Source organism: Tiliqua scincoides, chromosome 4 (assembly GCF_035046505.1).
Source record: "Tiliqua scincoides isolate rTilSci1 chromosome 4, rTilSci1.hap2, whole genome shotgun sequence".
Lineage (NCBI taxonomy): Eukaryota > Metazoa > Chordata > Lepidosauria > Squamata > Scincidae > Tiliqua > Tiliqua scincoides.
Window position 1 is genome coordinate 97,063,759 of NC_089824.1, and position 21,013 is coordinate 97,084,771.

The window sequence follows — 21,013 nt, forward strand, 5'->3', positions numbered from 1 at the left end:
TAGGAGTGTGTTGCTACCTGTTCTTCTCCACTTCTCACTTCTTTCCCCCAGAAACTCACACAGTCAAGCTGTACATTTACATTGTGTTTATATACCATAGAGGAACAAATGAGTATGATAGGGAGAGAAAAGCCTTGACTTTTAAAACAAACAGTCTGCAGTGTAGGTATTACCCAGCTACAAAATTGCCACTAGACCATTTTTTTTAAAAAGTGACCTCTGCCATTTGAAGACGAACTTGGGATTTTCACACGCTGAAACACAGAAAATCCTATTGAGTGCCTGTCGGACTTTGGAGATTTCACCAGGCATTGTCCTTGCATGTTTTCAAAACTATCTTTGCTACCATCACCTCAAGAAACTTTTTTTTTAAAATGAAAGCTGGAATTCTCAGGAAGTTAAAGTCTTCATTCAGGACTATAGTCTATGCTTATTCTATGCTCTTCTGGATTCATGACAGCCACACAACAAAGCCAGTAATAAATAAATAATGAGCTACTTAAAAGACAATATTTGGTCCTTGCTCTGGAGGATGCTTTGAAAGTTATTGGCATATTTATAGCATGAACAGTCACTTCATCTGTATTGATTTTGTATGACCTAAGCAAAGTAGTTATGCCATTGCTGGAATTGGCTACTGTGATCAACTAGCTGCTCAGGAAGAGGTTTGGCACAAAGCCACAGAAGAAATCTGAATGGTGTTATCAAAAATTTAAGCAGATATGGATATGATAAGGCAGTCACATTAGAATGCTGCAGTCCAGTTTCAAAAAAACCCCAGTGAGCAGCTTTCAAAGGGTGGAGTAACATTTGCTTCCTTAGAGACAAAGTTCCAAGAGCAAGCACTTTGTGTTCTAATCTCAACCACAGAAGCACATTAACTTCCTAAAATGTTCCTTTCAACCTAGGTCCTTTGCAAGAGATTACTTCCTTGAAAGAATTGTGTGCTATACTGATGGACTGTATCACTCTGTTAATCTAGCTCAGTATGTTGTGTTGCATGTCTCTGTGTTTTGTCTTCTCACTTCTAATTTGATTTTTCCTTCTTTCTCATCAACCTCCCTTTAAATTAAAGCCACCAGATATGATTATGCTAGCCATTAGTGCATAATGACTCTTCAGCCATCACTTTTGAAATAAAATAGGAACTTTGAAGGGAGTCAGAAGCCATGCAGATTGTGGACATTTCTGTGTACTGTTTACATTCAGAGCCCACTCTCAAACATTCTGAAAAGGTAATCAGGGAGTGTATCATATGGCCTGCCTTTTTTCCACCATTATTCAATTCTTTTTCAAGTGCCCCTAAAGGTTCTGGCAGGTACCCCGGGGGTACATGTACCCCAGGTTGGGAAACACTGTCCTATGAAATCTGCAGACGTCCGACAACGAATGTGCTGGGATGGCTCCACACATCTCTTGAATTGCTTTTGTTAGGTGTTTGAGTGTTGAACGTGTTCTGCAGTGAAGTGTGTATGAATTTGAGCTCATTCAATTGTGTATACTTTTTTTTTATACACTCTATGTTAACTTTGGAATTTGAAATGTATAAATTTGAATTTCTCTTCCAGCCCATTTTAAAGGCTCAGTTGACATACTTCCCTTAAGCATTAGTGCATTAGCCCAGTTGGTCAGAATTTTGACAAATGTTATCCTTAGGGCACAATCCTAACCAGATCTACTAAGAAGTAAGTCTATTGTGTTCAGTGGGTCTTACTCCCAGGAAAGTGAGGTTAGGATTACAGCCTTAATTGCCACAGAATGGATCTTTCCTCAGGTTCAAGACTGTTTAATTTTGTTACAGTGCAATCCAATGCATGTTTGCTTCCACTGTATTCAGTGGGATTTACTTCCAGGTAAGTACATGCAATTGTAGTCCCACTTATGTAGCTAGGGCATCACCCAGGCAAATACACAGCAGCAGAATTCACAAAGGCAGTTAAATAAATGTTCATTTCAGGCATTTCAGACACTAAGACATTCTGAGATGTTAATGCATGTTGCATGAACTTTAAAACATCAATTCATTTTTTTAAATTTAAAATCACTGAATGAAAAATTAGGCCTGGTAGTTGAAGATTATTTTGAGCTGAAGATTAGCATCCAGCATGCAGTGATCATTTTTTTCTATGCTCTTATTTAGCCAATCTTCTACAAATTGGTAATTACTGTACCATATACTTGAAATACTGTATATTTGCAGAAAGTCCTGCATGTTGGGGTGTTGCCAAGGCACACGGACGCATTCCAAGAGAACCAGAGCTTACTGAAAAATTATGCGTGATAGAGAATTGTTAATCAACTTGCCCTCTTCAGCAGATATGTTAGAATTTCCGTGCATACTGGACTTCTTGGCTACTTGGGGATCATTGCATATACACTCATTCTAAAGACCTTTCTAATGCAGCAGACCTTCCTTCCACACATACCATGCCCATCACAATGACAGACATTTTGCTAGTAATAAGAAACAATAGGGTATTTTGTTAAATGACACCCAATCAATTGTCTTATAGTCTGATGCCATCTACTGGTTCTCAAGCAAACTATGAATCACATCTGAGACTGCATACTGGCATTTCTTATTGCCTCCCATTAAGTTATTTTTTAATGAAAGAATATGAACTGGTTTAGATCAGCAATTTTCACCTTTTTCATCTCATGGCACAATGATAAGGCGCTAAAATTGTCAAGGCACACCATCAGTTTTTTTGTCCATTGACAAGGCATACTATGCTACTGGTAAGGGGCTTAAATCTCCCAATTGCCCTACTAATAAATGACCCTCCCCAAAGTCCCGCAGCACACCTGTGGACCATCGTCACAGCAGAGTGGTTAAAAATCGCTGGTTTGGATCATAGTGTTAAAAGTTCATTCAGCAGAGGTTCCACTTTAGTTCTCCTGTAGGAATCTGTTGGGTAATGATGGTGAGTTTCCCTTGAGGTGATTTTGAACTGTGTAAGAACATAAGAACATAACAGCCCCACTGAATCAGGCCATAGGCCCATCTAGTCCAGCTTCCTGTATCTCACAGCGGCCCACCAAATGCCCCAGGGAGCACACCAGATAACAAGAGACCTCATTCTGGTGCCCTCCCTTGCATCTGGCATTCTGACATAACCCATTTCTAAAGTGTATGTTAAAGCAGTGGGGGAAGAATGAATATTTATGACCAATTTAAGGAAAGGGGTGTGTGGATTAAGTATCTGACACTGAAAATCAAAATGACATGGCATGATCCAATTTGGTTGTACTGTAGCTCAACAAAAAGATTACTCTCATACAGTGGTTCCCAAACTTACAAGGGTCACGGCACCCCTTCTTCCCAGCTCAGCCAGGAGCCACCATCTTGGAACTCATGAGATTGCATGAGATACAAGAAGGTGGAGCCCAAACCTTGCAAGATGCTGGTGCTCAAATCTTACAAAATCCAAGATGGCAGTGCCCAGGAGAGCCTGTAGGAGGGGTGGCTGGGACATTCTGCTGCACCACGGTGCACGGTTTGGAAGCCACTGCTGGCCCCAGCACCCCGGGCAGTGATGTCATGTTGTCACATAATGTCTTGATTTCACTTCTGGGTTCTCTCAGAGAAGGAGGAGGCACTGGAGGTGGCCGCTTCGCAATCTGGCTCCTGTAATGGAAGATCAGAAGATCATCAGGTGGATGATGTGGTGTTGACAGTGATCCCATGTTTTGACAGCTGTTTGATAGCTCTGGGAAGGGCAGGGCTGGCTCCACAGCTGTAATCAATCAAGGCCAATGGAGACCTGGTAGGACACCTGAGCTTCATTTGACCTTGATGGGGCTTTGAATGAGCTAAGGAGGTAGCTCACAGCTGAGCTGCATTTGCACTTAATGGAACACAAAGGATAAAAGGCAGCTTCAGAAGGACCAAAGGAGAGGAGCGGGACGCTGACCCAGCCGGAAGCCGGAGCCAGACGCTGACCCAGAAGGAGAGCCAGAAGTAGGACGTGGGAAACCCGGACCCTGACCCAGAGGGAGACGCTACCTGACCCAGAGGGAACCAGACCAAGAAGGCTACCTGACCCAGACCTACAGGAGAAGGGGACTGCCAGGACTCTGCTGGAGGACACAGAAGACTGGGAAGACTGGACTGTGCTTTGGAGACCGGATTGGACTTGAATTGGAGGCTTCAGACCTTTACCCACTGAGTTAAGTGGAGTTTTGGGGAGGGAAAGCCTCTGAACAAGAGAACTTGCAGGGAGTGTCTGTGTTCATAGCAATAAATTTGGGTAGTTGCTATAGATAAGGAGTTCTGTCTTCATTCCTTTGCACACCACAAAGCGTTTTTCTAGAGCTAAAGAGGGTGTTAATTAGCCAAAAAGCGGGCATTAGAAGGGAGTTGAGATATTTGGACGGGACAAATTGGCGTAGTCAGCAGGATTCGAAAATTAGGTCAGGATAGCTCCTGTCCCCCTGTTCCTTCTCCTTTGGAGGCTTCCCCTTGAAGGAACAGGGGCAGCAGGTAGAACATGAAGCAGCCACCATCAGGACCTCTTTTTTCTCTGGCAAACCCAGAAGTCATAGAAGAGGAGGCACTGGCAGAGGAAAAAAATTGTGTCTCATTCTAGTACTGCTTGGGGCAGGTGCCCCTCAGGCGTAACCCTTGTTACACCTCTGACCCTGTTCATTCATTTTAGGTTGAGAATCTTTCTCCTGATTGTACTATGAATAAACTTTGAATTAATCCAAATAGTGCCAAACAGTGCCAAATAGTGAGACATTACTTTTAGTAGTTTGGAGTTCTGCTAATGCAGGCTTGTACATCTTCTAAACCACCAACTTGTAATCACATGTAGCCCAGCAATTCTGCGTGGAGGAAGGACCAACCTATCCCTGAGGCTGCATGGATTTAGTTGCAATAATAATAATAATAATAATACAGGTATTCTTGGTCGTCAGATTTCTCCTCAGACTTGAATTCAAGGCGGTTTACATAGGCAGGTTGTTCTAAATCCCGTAGGGATTTTTACAATTGAAGAAAGGTTCTATCTTTCAAGAACTGCACAACATTTCAGATGGATATTTGTGGTCTGTTATCACTTTCTTGTTTCCAGATTCCTCCCATGCAGGCTGACAAGCAGCTCCTTCATCTCTCCAAAGAGCAGGTGGAATAACTTGGCTCAGCTTGTCAGCTGCTTCAAGGTCTCACCATTCAGTGCCAGTGGCCTAGAACTGGCGACCTTCAGATGTTATCTTCAGGCAAATGGAGACTCAACCCTCTAGACCAGACCTCCTGCCTTTGGGTGGCAAATAGTGACAAACTCATGTGGATATCCTAACCTACCCTCTGCATCCACTGGCTACCACCTTGCTGCTGCTATGAGACAATCAGGGCAGCAGGAGGCCTCTATGATCCTGTTCCAGTTGATCTCACTTGGTGATGGATAGGCAGGGTACTTGGATAGGCACTTGGAGACAAAGGCAGGGTAGGAGAAGAAATTGGGAAAGGTAGGGAGATGGGATGTGATAGACAGTTTGGCACAATGAGAGGATGCGGGGACAAAGGAGCAAATAAGCAGCCCGTCCTGGGGCATTCCGTGTATAAATGCTTTTATGCGAATGCCCGAAGTCTACGAGCAAAGGTGGGAGAACTGGAATGTCTGGTGACAAGGGAAAATATTGACATAGTGGGCATAACGGAAACCTGGTGGAATGCGGAGAATCAGTGGGATACCGCAATCCCGGGCTATAAACTCTACAGGAGGGACAGGCAGGGGCGTGTTGGAGGTGGGGTGGCCCTTTATGTTAAGGAAGGGATAGAATCCAGCAAAGTAGAGATTGAAGGTGGGTCCGACTCCACCGTAGAATTTCTGTGGGTTAAATTACCAGGCTTGAGCAGCGATGTAATACTGGGGGTGTGCTATCGTCCTCCAGACCAGAAATCTGATGGGGACCTTGAAATGAGGAAACAGATCAGGGAGGTGACAAGGAAGGACAGGGTTGTAATCATGGGGGACTTCAATTATCCTCATATTGACTGGGTCAATTTGTGTTCTGGTCACGATAAGGAAACCGGATTTCTTGACGTGCTAAATGACTGTGGCTTAGATCAGCTAGTCACGGAGCCCACCAGAGGACAGGTGACTCTGGATTTAATTTTGTGCGGTACGCAGGACCTGGTTAGAGATGTAAACGTTACTGAGCCATTGGGGAACAGTGATCATGCTGCGATCCGTTTTGACGTGCACGTTGGGGGAAGAATACCAGGCAAATCTCTAACAAAAACCCTTGACTTCCGACGGGCGGACTTCCCTCAAATGAGGAGGCTGGTTAGAAGGAGGTTGAAAGGGAGGGTAAAAAGAGTCCAGTCTCTCCAGAGTGCATGGAGGCTGCTTAAAACAACAGTAATAGAGGCCCAGCAGAGGTGTATACCGCAAAGAAAGAAGGGTTCCACTAAATCCAGGAGGGTGCCCGCATGGCTAACCAGCCAAGTTAGAGAGGCTGTGAAGGGCAAGGAAGCTTCCTTCCGTAAATGGAAGTCTAGCCCTAATGAAGAGAATAAAAAGGAACATAAACTGTGGCAAAAGAAATGTAAGAAGGTGATAGGGGAGGCCAAGCGAGACTATGAGGAACGCATGGCCAGCAACATTAAGGGGAATAATAAAAGCTTCTTCAAATATGTTAGAAGCAGGAAACCCGCCAGAGAAGCGGTTGGCCCTCTGGATGGTGAGGGAGGGAAAGGGGAGATAAAAGGAGACTTAGAGATGGCAGAGAAATTAAATGAGTTCTTTGCATCTGTCTTCACGGCAGAAGACCTCGGGCAGATACCGCTGCCCGAACGGCCCCTCCTAACCGAGGAGTTAAGTCAGATAGAGGTTAAAAGAGAAGATGTTTCAGACCTCATTGATAAATTAAAGATCAATAAGTCACCGGGCCCTGATGGCATACACCCAAGGGTTATTAAGGAATTGAAGAATGAAGTTGCAGATCTCTTGACTAAGGTATGCAACTTGTCCCTCAAAACGGCCACGGTACCAGAAGATTGGAGGATAGCAAATGTCACGCCTATTTTTAAAAAGGGAAAGAGGGGGGACCCGGGAAACTATAGGCCGGTCAGCCTAACATCTATACTGGGTAAGATGGTGGAATGCCTCATCAAAGATAGGATCTCAAAACACATAGACGAACAGGCCTTGCTGAGGGAGAGTCAGCATGGCTTCTGTAAGGGTAAGTCTTGCCTCACAAACCTTATAGAATTCTTTGAAAAGGTCAACAGGCATGTGGATGCGGGAGAACCCGTGGACATTATATATCTGGACTTTCAGAAGGCGTTTGACACGGTCCCTCACCAAAGGCTACTGAAAAAACTCCACAGTCAGGGAATTAGAGGACAGGTCCTCTCGTGGATTGAGAACTGGTTGGAGGCCAGGAAGCAGAGAGTGGGTGTCAATGGGCAATTTTCACAATGGAGAGAGGTGAAAAGCGGTGTGCCCCAAGGATCTGTCCTGGGACCGGTGCTTTTCAACCTCTTCATAAATGACCTGGAGACAGGGTTGAGCAGTGAAGTGGCTAAGTTTGCAGATGACACCAAACTTTTCCGAGTGGTAAAGACCAGAAGTGATTGTGAGGAGCTCCAGAAGGATCTCTCCAGACTGGCAGAATGGGCAGCAAAATGGCAGATGCGCTTCAATGTCAGTAAGTGTAAAGTCATGCACATTGGGGCAAAAAATCAAAACTTTAGATATAGGCTGATGGGTTCTGAGTTGTCTGTGACAGATCAGGAGAGAGATCTTGGGGTGGTGGTGGACAGGTCGATGAAAGTGTCGACCCAATGTGCGGTGGCAGTGAAGAAGGCCAATTCTATGCTTGGGATCATTAGGAAGGGTATTGAGAACAAAACGGTTAGTATTATAATGCCGTTGTACAAATCTATGGTAAGGCCACACCTGGAGTATTGTGTCCAGTTCTGGTCGCCGCATCTCAAAAAAGACATAGTGGAAATGGAAAAGGTGCAAAAGAGAGCGACTAAGATGATTACGGGGCTGGGGCACCTTCCTTATGAGGAAAGGCTACGGCGTTTGGGCCTCTTCAGCCTAGAAAAGCGACGCTTGAGGGGGGACATGATTGAGACATACAAAATTATGCAGGGGATGGACAGAGTGGATAGGGAGATGCTCTTTACACTCTCACATAATACCAGAACCAGGGGACATCCACTAAAATTGAGTGTTGGGCGGGTTAGGACAGACAAAAGAAAATATTTCTTTACTCAGCGTGTGGTCGGTCTGTGGAACTCCTTGCCACAGGATGTGGTGCTGGCGTCTAGCCTAGACGCCTTTAAAAGGGGATTGGACGAGTTTCTGGAGGAAAAATCCATTATGGGGTACAAGCGATGATGTGTATGCGCAACCTCCTGATTTTAGGAATGGGTTAAGTCAGAATGCCAGATGTAGGGGAGAGCACCAGGATGAGGTCTCTACCTGGTGTGCTCCCTGGGGCATTTGGTGGGCCGCTGTGAGATACAGGAAGCTGGACTAGATGGGCCTATGGCCTGATCCAGTGGGGCTGTTCTTATGTTCTTATGTTCTTATGGATCTTCTTCCACTCTTCACATGCTCTGGACCAGCTTGTTTTGATGGCTAGCCAGGCACTAGAGTAGGAGGGGGGGGGTGGCAGCAATAAGAGGGTTCAGGTAGGGCACTGATGCACAAAAAAGGGAGGGTGGAAAATTTGGGGACTGCCTTAGACTCCAGTTTGTCCTGGACCAGGCCTGCATGGAGGTCACCAGGAGTTTGACATTCTGCTATTTTAGTTGGACTTCAGAAGAGGGAGGGGGGCCGCTTAGTACTTGGCAGGCCACAATACATGGGTTGTATTCAACTTGGTGGGTCTAAACCTGTGCAGTCCTCATTAACACAATCCTATACACACTTGCATGGGAGTAAGTCTAATTGAGTTGAATAGCTTTACTATTTACTTTACTTTACTTTACTACAGAGTAAACACACATAGGATTTTGCTACCAATGTGGCAGTTGGTCTCATGAAACTTCCAAAAAAGTATTTCATATTTCATCATAAAAGATAAGAAGCCATGCAAAAATATAATAGTGCCTGTTTCTGTAAATAACAGATGTTACCATTGGAAAGCAGAACTGGCAAATTGCCAAATGAATTATCCCACTTTAATTCTGACAGGTATGCATGAAGGGGATTGAAAAGGAGCCAGGAACTCTACCATAACAACCCGCTTTTGGAGATTCCCATGTACTAATGAGGCTTACAAGAGTGACAAAAATATTACATTTGATCAGCAAAAATTAAACCTTTGTCCTGCTTAATTGCTAGAGCTTAAAGTTTCTGGTTTCCTTATGGGCAAAAAGAGAGTGAGTAGAAAAAGCAGTGTACATTCACTTTCCTCTTGCCAAACCTTTAGCAGCTCAGAACAGGTGTAAGTTTTAAGCCGAACCACCATACATGGGGGTTATGGGTGGGAATTAAATGTCTATAATAATGGCATTGTAATTAGAAATTGTTTTGGTTATAAAACAAAATAAATGTTAAGCAGTTAAAAAAAATTATTCTGCACCGAAACATACCAAGTGTGAATGGAACTAAGTCCCACTTCACACAGGTGCACAGAGAGACATGATTGACTACAACTCCTTGTTCAGTTTACCATTGGAGGTTCATTCAGATTCACCTCCAATGGTAAACTGAACAAGGAGTTGTATGACAATTATGTCTAATTCAGATTTGCGCTATTAAATGGCTCATGCCAATGGCTGCTTGCCAGAGGCACAATCTGGCTATATGATGCAGCAGCCTTGCTGAAGCTAAGTTGGTCTAAGTCAGTGTTTCTCAACGTTGGTTGTCCGCTGTATCACTTCACATGGTCCACCTATTCACTGTACCACCATTACCAGTTACCTCTGGGTTGGAAGGCCAGATGCAACACGACAATAGCAGTGAGAAGCTCTGGGTGGATGGGAGGACTTTTTCAAGAGCAGAAATGCGTGCTTAGAGCCTTCTACTGGTTTGTTGTTTTGCGTTCCTGGTCTCGCTGCCAGGTGGCAATGTCCAGGGGTCCCATGCGTACCACCAGACACCACCTCTCAAGTACCACTAATGGTACCCATACCACTGGTTGGGAAACACTGGTCTAGATCTGTTCCATTCTCTGAAAGGAGGCTGCCTAGGAATAAGAACATAAGAACAGCCCCGCTGGATCAGTGGGGCCCATCTAGTCCAACTTCCTGTATCTCACAGCGGCCCACCAAATGCCCCAGGGAGCACACCAGTTAACAAGAGACTTGGATCCTGGTGCCCTCCCTTGCATCTGGCATTCTGACATAGCCCATTTCTAAAATCAGGAGGTTGCACATACACATCATGGCTTGTAACTTGTAATGGATTTTTCTCCAGAAACTTGTCCAATCCCCTTTTAAAGGTGTCCAGGCCAGATGCCGTCACCACATCCTGTGGCAAGGAGTTCCACAGACCAACCACACGCTGAGTACAGAAATATTTTCTTTTGTCTGTTCATACTCTCCCAACACTCAATTTTAGCGGATGTCCCCTGGTTCTGGTGTTATGTGAGAGTGTAAAGAGCATCTCTCTATCCACTCTATCCTTCCCATGCATAATTTTGTATGTCTCAATCATGTCCCCCCTCAGGCGTCTCTTTTCTAGGCTGAAGAGGCCCAAATGCTGTAGCCTTTCCTCATAAGGAAGGTGCCCCAGCCCAGCAATTATCTTAGTTGCCCTCTTTTGCACCTTTTCCATTTCCATTATATCCTTTTTGAGATGCGGCGACCAGAACCGGACACAATACTCCAGGTGTGGCCTTACCATCGATTTGTACAACAGCATTATAATATTAGCTGTTTTGTTCTCAATACCTTTTCTAATGATCCCAAGCATAGAATTGGCTTTCTTCACTACCGCCGCACATTGGGTCGACACTTTCATCGACTTGTTCACCACCACCCCAAGATCTCTCTCCTGATCTGTCACAGAGTAGCTCAGAACCCATCAGCCTATATGTGAAGTTTTGATTTTTTCCCCAAATGTGCATGACTTTACACTTACTGACATTGAAATGCATCTGCCATTTTGCTGCCCATTCTGCCAGTTTGGAGAGATCCTTCTGGAGCTCCTCACAGTCATTTCTGGTCTTCACCACTCGGAAAAGTTTGGTGTCATCTGCAAACTTAGCCATTTCACTGCTCACCCCTGTGAATCTTTCATAGGCCACCCTGAATTCCATCATGGAAGTCAGGTGGGGTTTAAATGAAATAGATCAATAGACAAGGGACTACCAAAGTGGGATTATTCTCTCTCTGCCAGTACTTGCATCTGTCCTCTGCCCTGTACCAAAGCTATGCTACAGAAGAGTGCACATGCAATACTTATCTCATTCACAGATTTTGTTTTAGCCAATGAAGCCAGGATGCTTCTGATATACAGCAATGAATGTATTTATATCATTTTACAAGATCTTACCTTCTATAGCCATCTCCCTGTGACTCTAAATGAAAGGAAACAAAAAGTTACTTGTAAAACTAAATGTCTTCAGCATTACCCGTCATTCACCATATCTCACATTTTTCACTAATTCATTCATTCTAAGTCAACCTTTTGCCATTAAGAGAGCCTACTTTTGGGGATGCAAATTCTGTGCCCTCAACAGCTGCATCACAGGCAGAAACTTAACATGTGTTACTTTCCTCATGTTAAGAATGTAGACTCCCAGCCTCAAAGATTGACAAATGTTTGATTTAAAACAAATAGGGGTCACCCTGTTTGCCATGTATACAAATGCCTTTAGCCAATCCGCACAGTCAGGCATCAAAGTTGGAAGATGACTTGTCTCTTTTAGTCAGGTGACAATCACAGTTATGAAAGAATTTACATCTGTGAAGAAAGTCTTTGGGCTTATTTATTTATTGATAACCATGGTGGCATGAATGCTTCTTCCCCATGGCTTCTTCATATGCCAGTCCAATAATGTTTAAGTCTGACAAAAAGTAGGTCACATGGAACCATGACAGTAGCGTCACTAGGTTGTCACTAGGGGTGAGGGTGCAGACTCTACCAACTGTCACCCTCAGGGCAGGTGTCACCACTACTAGCCAAAATTGTGAAAATCTTGGTATTTTCAAATAATACCCATCACGTTATATATCATTCGATGGTTAACAAATGCCGAATGCAGTGAAACAAACCACATTGAAATACATGTATTCAATCAAAAGTTATAGCCAAATAACCAGAAAAGGAAAACACAATTGCCTTGTGAAACAAAAGATGAATCTCCCTAACTCAAAATGACCAATGATATTGATTGTTCTGAGAATTGATGTGTTATTTTAACACAGCAGGGAACCAATAAGGTGTTATGCATTGTGTGAGTGTCATCAAGTCGGCCACTGGTTTTTTGTTGGTTACTGATTTGTTGGGTGACCTGTACTGTTATATATTAAAATAAATAAATCAAGGTAATTACATCAACCCTAGTGATGCCATTGTATTTAGGCTGTGTGATATTGTGTGTATGATATTGTAATTTATTCTGTATGGTCTGGTATAGTAGAAGGTCCATCAATGAGGTGATGCAATAAGCTCTCACATCGGGTGACACCTCTGAACCACAGTACTGTCCTGGTCTTTGGAAAACCAACACTTTTCTCCTTCCCTTTTCCTGTAGCAGCCTGACATACAAAAAATTAGCAGGTGGATACTTTTGCCTTTGTGTGCCAGTTAGAAAGTCATCACTTGCTATATTTCTGGTATTAAAAATACAGGAGCAGGACCAGAAAAACCCTAGCATGATTACATCTTAAACAGTACTGGATCAGACGAGACCATGGGGAAACACCAAACATGCCACCCAGGCAATATAAATTGGTTCTTTCTCAGAGCTCTTAAAGGGACTTTCTGGAATATAGTTTCCCTTTGAAAATGTCCCCAGAAAATTACATTGCAAGGAAAGTAATAAAGTGTGTAGCAGTACATTTTAGAAACCTCAGTTCCTGTCATGGCAACATTGTGACAGAGTAGATGCCAAGCACCAAGGCATAAAATGGGTTTGATGAAAAAGTGAAAAGCTTTTCTTTTTCTTTTCACACCATTTTTAGTGTTCTTGTGCTTAGTTGAACCATTTTTTCAATATTGAATAAATATAAAGAAACTGTAAATTTACTATTCTCCTGTATGCTGGAAACAATCATGATGTGTACACACACAAATGGTTTTTAAAAAGCAGAATTAGAACACTGCCTTGCTTTGTGTTAATAAAGGTATGTTTGGTGTTTTTCTGTCTCCCCACCTACACTTGGGGGGAAACAATTGCGCAATAAATACTGAAATGAGAGAGAGAGAGAGCGCGCGCATTTGCACACAGCCACCTTGTGGTCAGGAAAGGAGAACACTCCTTCAGTTCTGTAACAGTGGAACAGCACTGTTTCACACAAAGGTTCTTTAAAGCTGAAGCCCTTAAAGGAATGAACTTCAAATACATAAATAAGAGGTTATTCCAGGGAAGTGTCTCTAGGGATGCTCTGTGATGTTCTTAGCATAGATCCCCAAAAGGCCTGGCATCTGTCAGGCATTTTACAGAATATAGAAGAAAGGGACACAAAATAATAAACATCAGACTGGCAGCAGAAACACAATAGAATGCCATAAGAAGTCTAGTTCTTTCATAAGGCTGCTTTTGAAAAATATGTTGCCTCTTTTATTTTCTTACTATCACACCAGATGCACAAATGAAGACCGCTGTATATTGACTGAATCAATGATGCATCATATCGTTTTCTATTCTTAGCACTTTTTGTATGGCCATATCAATGGAGCATTTCAGTGTATTGATGAAAAGTTCCTATTATTCATAACTGGAAAGAGAGAGACTTGAAGAAATTAACATTTTTAATTTAAAAAATGTATATTATTTTACAAAACCTCAGTCATAACACAGACATTTAATGGAAAACAGAATACATTTAATAAATTTTATTGTACATTAATTTTGTAAAGGCAATCCTGTCAGTATAAAAAGCCTATTCAGTTTCGTTCAAACTGTAATACATAACTTTAGGAACCATGTCTCCAAAAACTAGTGAAGAGCTTCCACCTTGTTCTAAAAGTGTCTCGTCTTATTCCAAAGATCTTCAGAAACTGTCTTTCTATTCTTTAAAAGGAAAAAAAAACATAAGCATGATTGATCAGGGGATCAGGAAGATGAAAGTTTTGTAAATCAAAACGGAGCTGTTTCAACCCCTGCCCTACTTTCATGAGTTAAGTGTACCACAATAGCATAGTGATTTTGGTAGGTAGACTAGTTAAAAAAAAATTGGAAGGGTGTATCTTTTATGAATTTCATTGCAAAATACAAGTAGAACCATCCTAATCATGGAAAATCCCCAATGTGAATACTTAGCTACCTGGATAAGCCCAGGGAAGTCAGGCATGAGTACAAGTATGGTGGGGAAATCTGCTATTCCAGCCTCTTGGTAAAGGTAAATTCTGTCCCATTTTTCATATCTAGTAATGGAGAGTTCTGCGACAGTGCTGTAGCTGGCACAGTGGGCTCTCTGGTCCATGACAACATCTCCCATGTGCAGCTGCAGTAATGTATAAATGTAATCAGAGTGAATGCTTCTCAGCCATTCCCTAACAAGTGGAGCATAAATAAGACCCAGTTTTTACAACTGTCACTGGGGCCATGGAAAAAAAAAACCATGACTTGAAACATTAATATCTGCTTGTCTCCCAAACAAACAATATCCATTTATTTAACTGTTTATTAATGTCAATTTCAGATCTATCTTTTCTTTATTTGGTCTTTTTTGAAGATTTGCAGGATTGAGTTGTAACGTAGCAGTACTCATTTTTATATGGCAGAGTTATGAGTAGTCAGTCAGTGTGAAAATGTGTCCAGTAGAAGTCTGTTAAATGGAATCTGGCGTGACATCTCCTGTGGAAGAAAAGCTAAATTATTGAAGGAGGATGCTGCATAAAGGATTTACTGATCTAAGCACAACACTTGATGCTTGGCTACCTATTTTACTGCCTCTGAAATATTTCTGAGCTGCCATTTTAGATTAAAGTTACAATGGAAAGATTAACAAAAAAATAAGCGCTGCACTAAAATAAAAAAAATAAAAATGTGAAAGCAATAAGAAAGTCAGCTTACCAGTTATTCTTTCTGTTTACCAATTATATGACTTAGGGTTAAAACAAATGAAAGGCTTTTGTGACAAATAATATGACAAATAAACCTGATGAAGGCCAAAATCTTAGGGCAATAACCTTGCATACTAAAATAAGTTCACTTATAAAAATTACATTGGACTCTAACCACTATCCTTGTTTATGATCTTTAAGCTGCTTACCTCTATGCTGTGTAGTTAAGATTTCTCTAGAGTAAGCAGTGTTGTTGTTTATAGCTTTGGAACCCTTTGAAATGTCAAGTTTTTGGTAGTGGGTGGTTTTGTATGTGTGTGTGATTTTTGATTTTGAATGTCTGCAGTGTTGTTAATATTAAAAATATTGTTGACTCAAGGATGATGAATGTATTCTGAACAGCTTCACATTGAAAACACATTCTTCATATCCGTTCACAATTTAAGACCTATTTGTAGAATCTAATGCACGTAGGATTTTTTAAAATTTATGGGTGTTTATTAATGGGTCAAACATAGGCTGTCTAGAAGACCCCATTTCTGTGATTTCCTCTCATTGCTCAATCTGCAGAATGAGCAATAACACTTTGATCATTAGGGAATGGGATGATATGAGCAATAACTCTGTAAACATGCAAAACAATCTGAGACATTCTTACCCGAATCCCTAAAATAAAATTGCAAGGGCTTGAGATCTGCAGATGTTTCAGGTATGCTCAATGCACCTTGATTGTACATTCTTAGAGCTAGTCCCATATGCTGTCTTGAGAAACCCAGGATTGGCATGTTTGCAAAGATAATACCTACCGACAGTCCCCTACTTAAGTACAGGTTAAGTTCCTGACATCTACATATAAGCTGAAGCAATATAAACACACCTTTCTATTGTGGTTAAAAAATAGTATAGGAATATTTATTTCTATAAATAGATTATCACTCTCTATAGTGAATGTACGCTCTGTAGTAAGCCTGCTTTTTTGTTGTGTAATGTACAAAATGGGCCTTAATGCTTAGATGGAGGGGCTGCATTTGCATTTGTATTAGTTGCATTTTCATGTCCTTGGGAAAGATCTGATGATGCTGAGGAGCCTGGGTGGACATCCAATCTTGGGGAGAATCTGGAGGTTGTCCATGACTTTGTGTACCTTGGCTCAACGATCTCCGACACTCTTTCTCTTGATACCGAGCTAAACAAACGCATCGGTAAAGCAGCTACCACATTTTCCAGACTCACAAAGAGAGTCTGGTCCAACAAGAAGCTGACGGAACATACCAAGATCCAGGTCTACAGAGCTTGCGTCCTGAGTACACTTCTGTACTGCAGCGAGTCATGGACTCTTCGCTCACAGCAGGAGAGGAAACTGAACGCATTCCACATGCGCTGCCTCCGACACATCCTCGGCATCACCTGGCAGGACAAAGTTCCAAACAACACAGTCCTGGAACGAGCTGGAATCCCTAGCATGTATTCACTGCTGAAACAGAGACGCCTGCGTTGGCTCGGTCATGTCGTGAGAATGGATGATGGGCAGATCCCAAAGGATCTCCTCTATGGAGAACTCGTGCAAGGAAAGCGCCCTACAGGTAGACCACAGCTGCGATACAAGGACATTTGCAAGAGGGATCTGAAGGCCTTAGGAGTGGACCTCATCAGGTGGGAAACCCTGGCCTCTGAGCGGCCCGCTTGGAGGCAGGCTGTGCAGCATGGCCTTTCCCAGTTTGAAGAGACACTTGGCCAACAGCCTGAGGCAAAGAGGCAAAGAAGGAAGGCCCATAGCCAGGGAGACAGGCCAGGGACACACTACACTTGCTCCCAGTGTGGAAGGGATTGTCACTCCCGAATTGGCCTTTTCAGCCACACTAGATGCTGTGCCAGAACCACCATCCAGAGCGCGATACCATAGTCTTCCGAGACTGAAGGTTGCCAACAACAACAATAGTTGCATTTTACAAGTTACAGTTTGCATTTGTGTTCACTGGAGAGTACTGTTCAGATACTCCTTTACCCATAACTTATGCATCTCAAAAATGCAGCATCACTCTCTGTTCCAAACACCAGGGTCTTGCTTCCTGTCACAAACCAACGCTATTGTGTTTGCATGAAAATGTCAGAGCAGACAGATAGCAAAAGTCCAGCACAGCTGTCCTTAAATTGGGGTGTCCATAGGTCTTTAGGTAGAGTTCCACCTATATGTCCAGATTTTTCTTTTTGGGGAAACTTGTGGTGATCTTGGGCTAAGCATTTTCTCTAAGCCTAACCCATCTCTTAGAGCAGGGGTGCCCAAACCCCAGCCCTGGGGCCACATGCGGCCCTCAAGGCCTCTCAAGGTGGCCCTCAGGGAGCCCCCAGTCTCCAATGAGCCTCTGGCCCTCTGGAGATTTGTTGGAGGCCATGCTGACCCAATGCAACTGCTCTCAGCATGAGGGCGACTGTCTGACCTCTCATGTGAGCTGTGAGATGAGGGTTTCCTCCACTGCTTGCTGTTTCACGTCTGTGATGCAGCAGCAAAGGAAAGGCCCAGCCTTGCTTTGTGCAAGGCCTTTTATAGGCCTTGAGCTATTGCAAGACCTTCATTCATTCATATGTTCATCTTTAATATATTCATTTATGTAAACTTATGTAAATTTATTCAAATTTTAAATGTAAATTAATTCCTTTTTCCCCCCGGCCCCCAACACAGTGTCAGAGAGATGATGTGGCCCTCCTGCCAAAAACTTTGGACACCCCTGTCTTATAGGACCATTCTGAGAATATAATGGGAGAGGAAGAGTGTGTCCTGCCAAGCGCTCATTGAGGCAAGAGTAGGCTAAAATCAGTGGCAGACATACACCTCCCCACTCCCGGGGCAAAGGTCTGCGAAGCCGCCCCCCACATTTAAAACACAACAGAGCCTCGCGCAACCTCTAAACCAATTGGGGAAGCTTTCTGAAGCTTCTCCGTGGTCTTCTCACTGAGGCTCCTGACACAGTCAGAAACTGCACTTCTGGTTTTCCAGAAGTGCAGTTTCTGACTGTGTCAGGAGCCTCAGTGAGGCTTCCTGCGCAGTCCTACGGTCGCATGGACCCTGCCCCGTTTGTCCAGAGCTAGGTCTGCTCTAGTTAAAATTGTAAAAAATAACAGTGCTTGGTGAATTGTTGGGTAGTACACCTAGATATTCCTTATTTAACTTTGTCCACCATTACAGTTTCCAGGATTCTCTGGAGAGAAGGAATGATTATTGAACCAGTATAAGTCTGTAGTGATGACACCCCAGTATAGTTATTAGTCATAAGTCCCACAATCCCAGCAATTTCCCCACTTAGCTGGCCTCTGTAAATGTCACTTCAAATGCCAAGTGTTAGGGTGATGAAGGAGTTGTTGATCCATGATAAGGAAGTAGAAGTACTGTGTGCCTGCTTTGTTTCATCCTTCACTTGAAAAGTCAAATTGAGACTTGATGATAAATGTATTTAATATTAATGTGAAGCAAAGAAGGGCTACCCATCAGAACAGCAAAGGAGTGGCCAAAGATAACATAAGAACATAAGAACAGCCCCACTGGATCAGGCCATAGGCCCATCTAGTCCAGCTTCCTGTATCTCACAGCGGCCCACCAAATGCCCCAGGGAGCACACCAGATAACAAGAGACCTCATCCTGGTGCCCTCCCTTGCATCTGGCATTCTGACATAACCCATTTCTAAAATCAGGAGGTTGCGCATACACATCATGGCTTGTACCCCATAATGGATTTTTCCTCCAGAAACTTGTCCAATCCCCTTTTAAAGGCATCTAGGCTAGACGCCAGCACCACATCCTGTGGCAAGGAGTTCCACAGACCGACCACACGCTGAGTAAAGAAATATTTTCTTTTGTCTGTCCTAACCTGCCCAACACTCAATTTTAGTGGATGTCCCCTGGTTCTGGTATTATGTGAGAGTGAAAGAGCATCTCCCTATCCACTCTGTGGATAAAAAACCTTTTAAAGATAAAAAACCTCAATTGCATTTAAAGCAGAAAGACCCTGGCCAAATGAAATTCAGCATGAGGATATTTTTAAAAATTATTTTGCTTTAAATTCATGGAGGAAAAGACAATGCTCTAGGGGACTGGAGATGGACAAACAGAATTATGTTTTCAAGAGTGTGAATAAGGTAATCCCAAAGTACTAAAGACCTGCTAGCAGCTTGTCAGCACTCTTCAAGTGGCTAGAACAGATCATAAATAAATTTGTGAGCTTCTAGAGCAGGGGTGCTCAAACTTTCAACTTTAGGGATGCTGGACCTTTAACAAGTGTATAGAAGAGAGAATTTCAGCAGGTGGACAAGCTGCACCTGCTGCAATTCTCTCTTCTATACACTTGTTAAAGGTCCAGCATCCCTAAAGTTGAAAGTTTGAGCACCCCTGTTCTAGAGGAAGCACATCCTTTCCTTAATAACATCGCTGATCTAATTGGCTGGGAGGCAGAGTCTGTGTAATGTGTCTTGATCTTAGTAAGACTTTTGATAGAATGCCACATGCTGTGCTTATAAACAGGTTGGGATACTATGGGCTAGACAGAATTACTGTTGGGGGATTGCCCAAATAGTTGGCAACCTTCAGTCTCGAAAGACTATGGTATAAGCCTACAGCACCTGGTATTCCCAGGCGGTCTCCCATCCAAGTACTAACCAGGCCTGACCCTGCTTAGCTTCCAAGATCAGATGAGATCAGGCATGTGCAGGGTAATTGAAAAGTCATACCCAGATGATTACTTGTTAATCATTCACCACCAGATTGGCAGAATTATGCTTCTAGGTGTAATGCTAAAAGTTGTTTTCACCAGCAATCTGGGTGAAGGAGTACATTTGGAAATTCACAATTAACACAGAGATTATTTTTTTAACATACTTTTTACTTACCTTTCCATCAGTTATTAAGAACACCATCCAATGCGATATTACAATAAAGCAAAATTAATTATTAAAAATGTACAAAGATTAGTTTAAATCACAGCTACATGCTTTCCAAGTAGTGAGAGGTCCAGGGATGGCACTATAGAGCAGTGATTTTCAACCTTTCCCATCTCACGGCACACTGAAAAGCACTAAAATGGTCAAGGCACACCACCAGGTTTTTGACAATTGACAAGGCACACCATGCTGCCAGTGGGGGCTCACATCTCCCATTGGCCCTATTAATAAATGATCTTCCCCCAAATTCCTGTGGCACACCTGTGGACCACTCGCGGCACACCAATGTGCCACTGCACAGTGGTTGAAAATGGCTGCTATAGAGTTTTTGATGAGAGAGCACTAGAGACTTCTAGCGCCCTTATAATACTGGTTTTATTTTCAAATGTGCAAGCAGAGACTATCTCTCTGACTCCCCTAATATTCCACCATCATAATCTAGAGACCATGCAACACAATCCTTAATGAGGTGCTTTCAATAGAATCAGGCTGATTCTTAATGTTTGGGGTTAGCAGGACAGGGATCAGGATTAAATATAACCCAGTGATTTCCTTTCATGCACTCCATTACTTTCTTCCTTGTAAGTGAATAGTTTCTATTCCTACAGGGAAAAATGAAATGTTGCACTTGGGAATACTACTGAGGTGAAAGGAAAACCTGCCTTTCACCTCAGCCAGGTAGCTCTTCCTTGTGGATCCCTAAGGAAAGCAGAGTACTCAGAATGACATTGCAACCCTCAGGGGACCTTTTGTTGTGCACACCCTCCTTTTACTTATATATGCATACACCACGTTTTCCAGACTCACAAAGAGAGTATGGTCCAACAAGAAGCTGACGGAACATACCAAGATCCAGGTCTACAAAGCTTTCGTCCTGAGTACACTTCTGTACTGCAGTGAGTCATGGACTCTTCGCTCACAACAGGAGAGGAAACTG

General features: G+C 43.0%; 1 protein-coding gene and 1 pseudogene across 1 annotated transcript in view; one reads left to right on the plus strand and one right to left on the minus strand.

Annotated features, from left to right (window-relative positions):
- Positions 1 to 21,013, plus strand: part of GABBR2 (gamma-aminobutyric acid type B receptor subunit 2) — a 401,480-nt gene that overhangs the window by 355,199 nt on the left and 25,268 nt on the right. The window lies entirely within an intron of this gene.
- Positions 19,747 to 19,868, minus strand: LOC136649874 (5S ribosomal RNA; annotated as a pseudogene).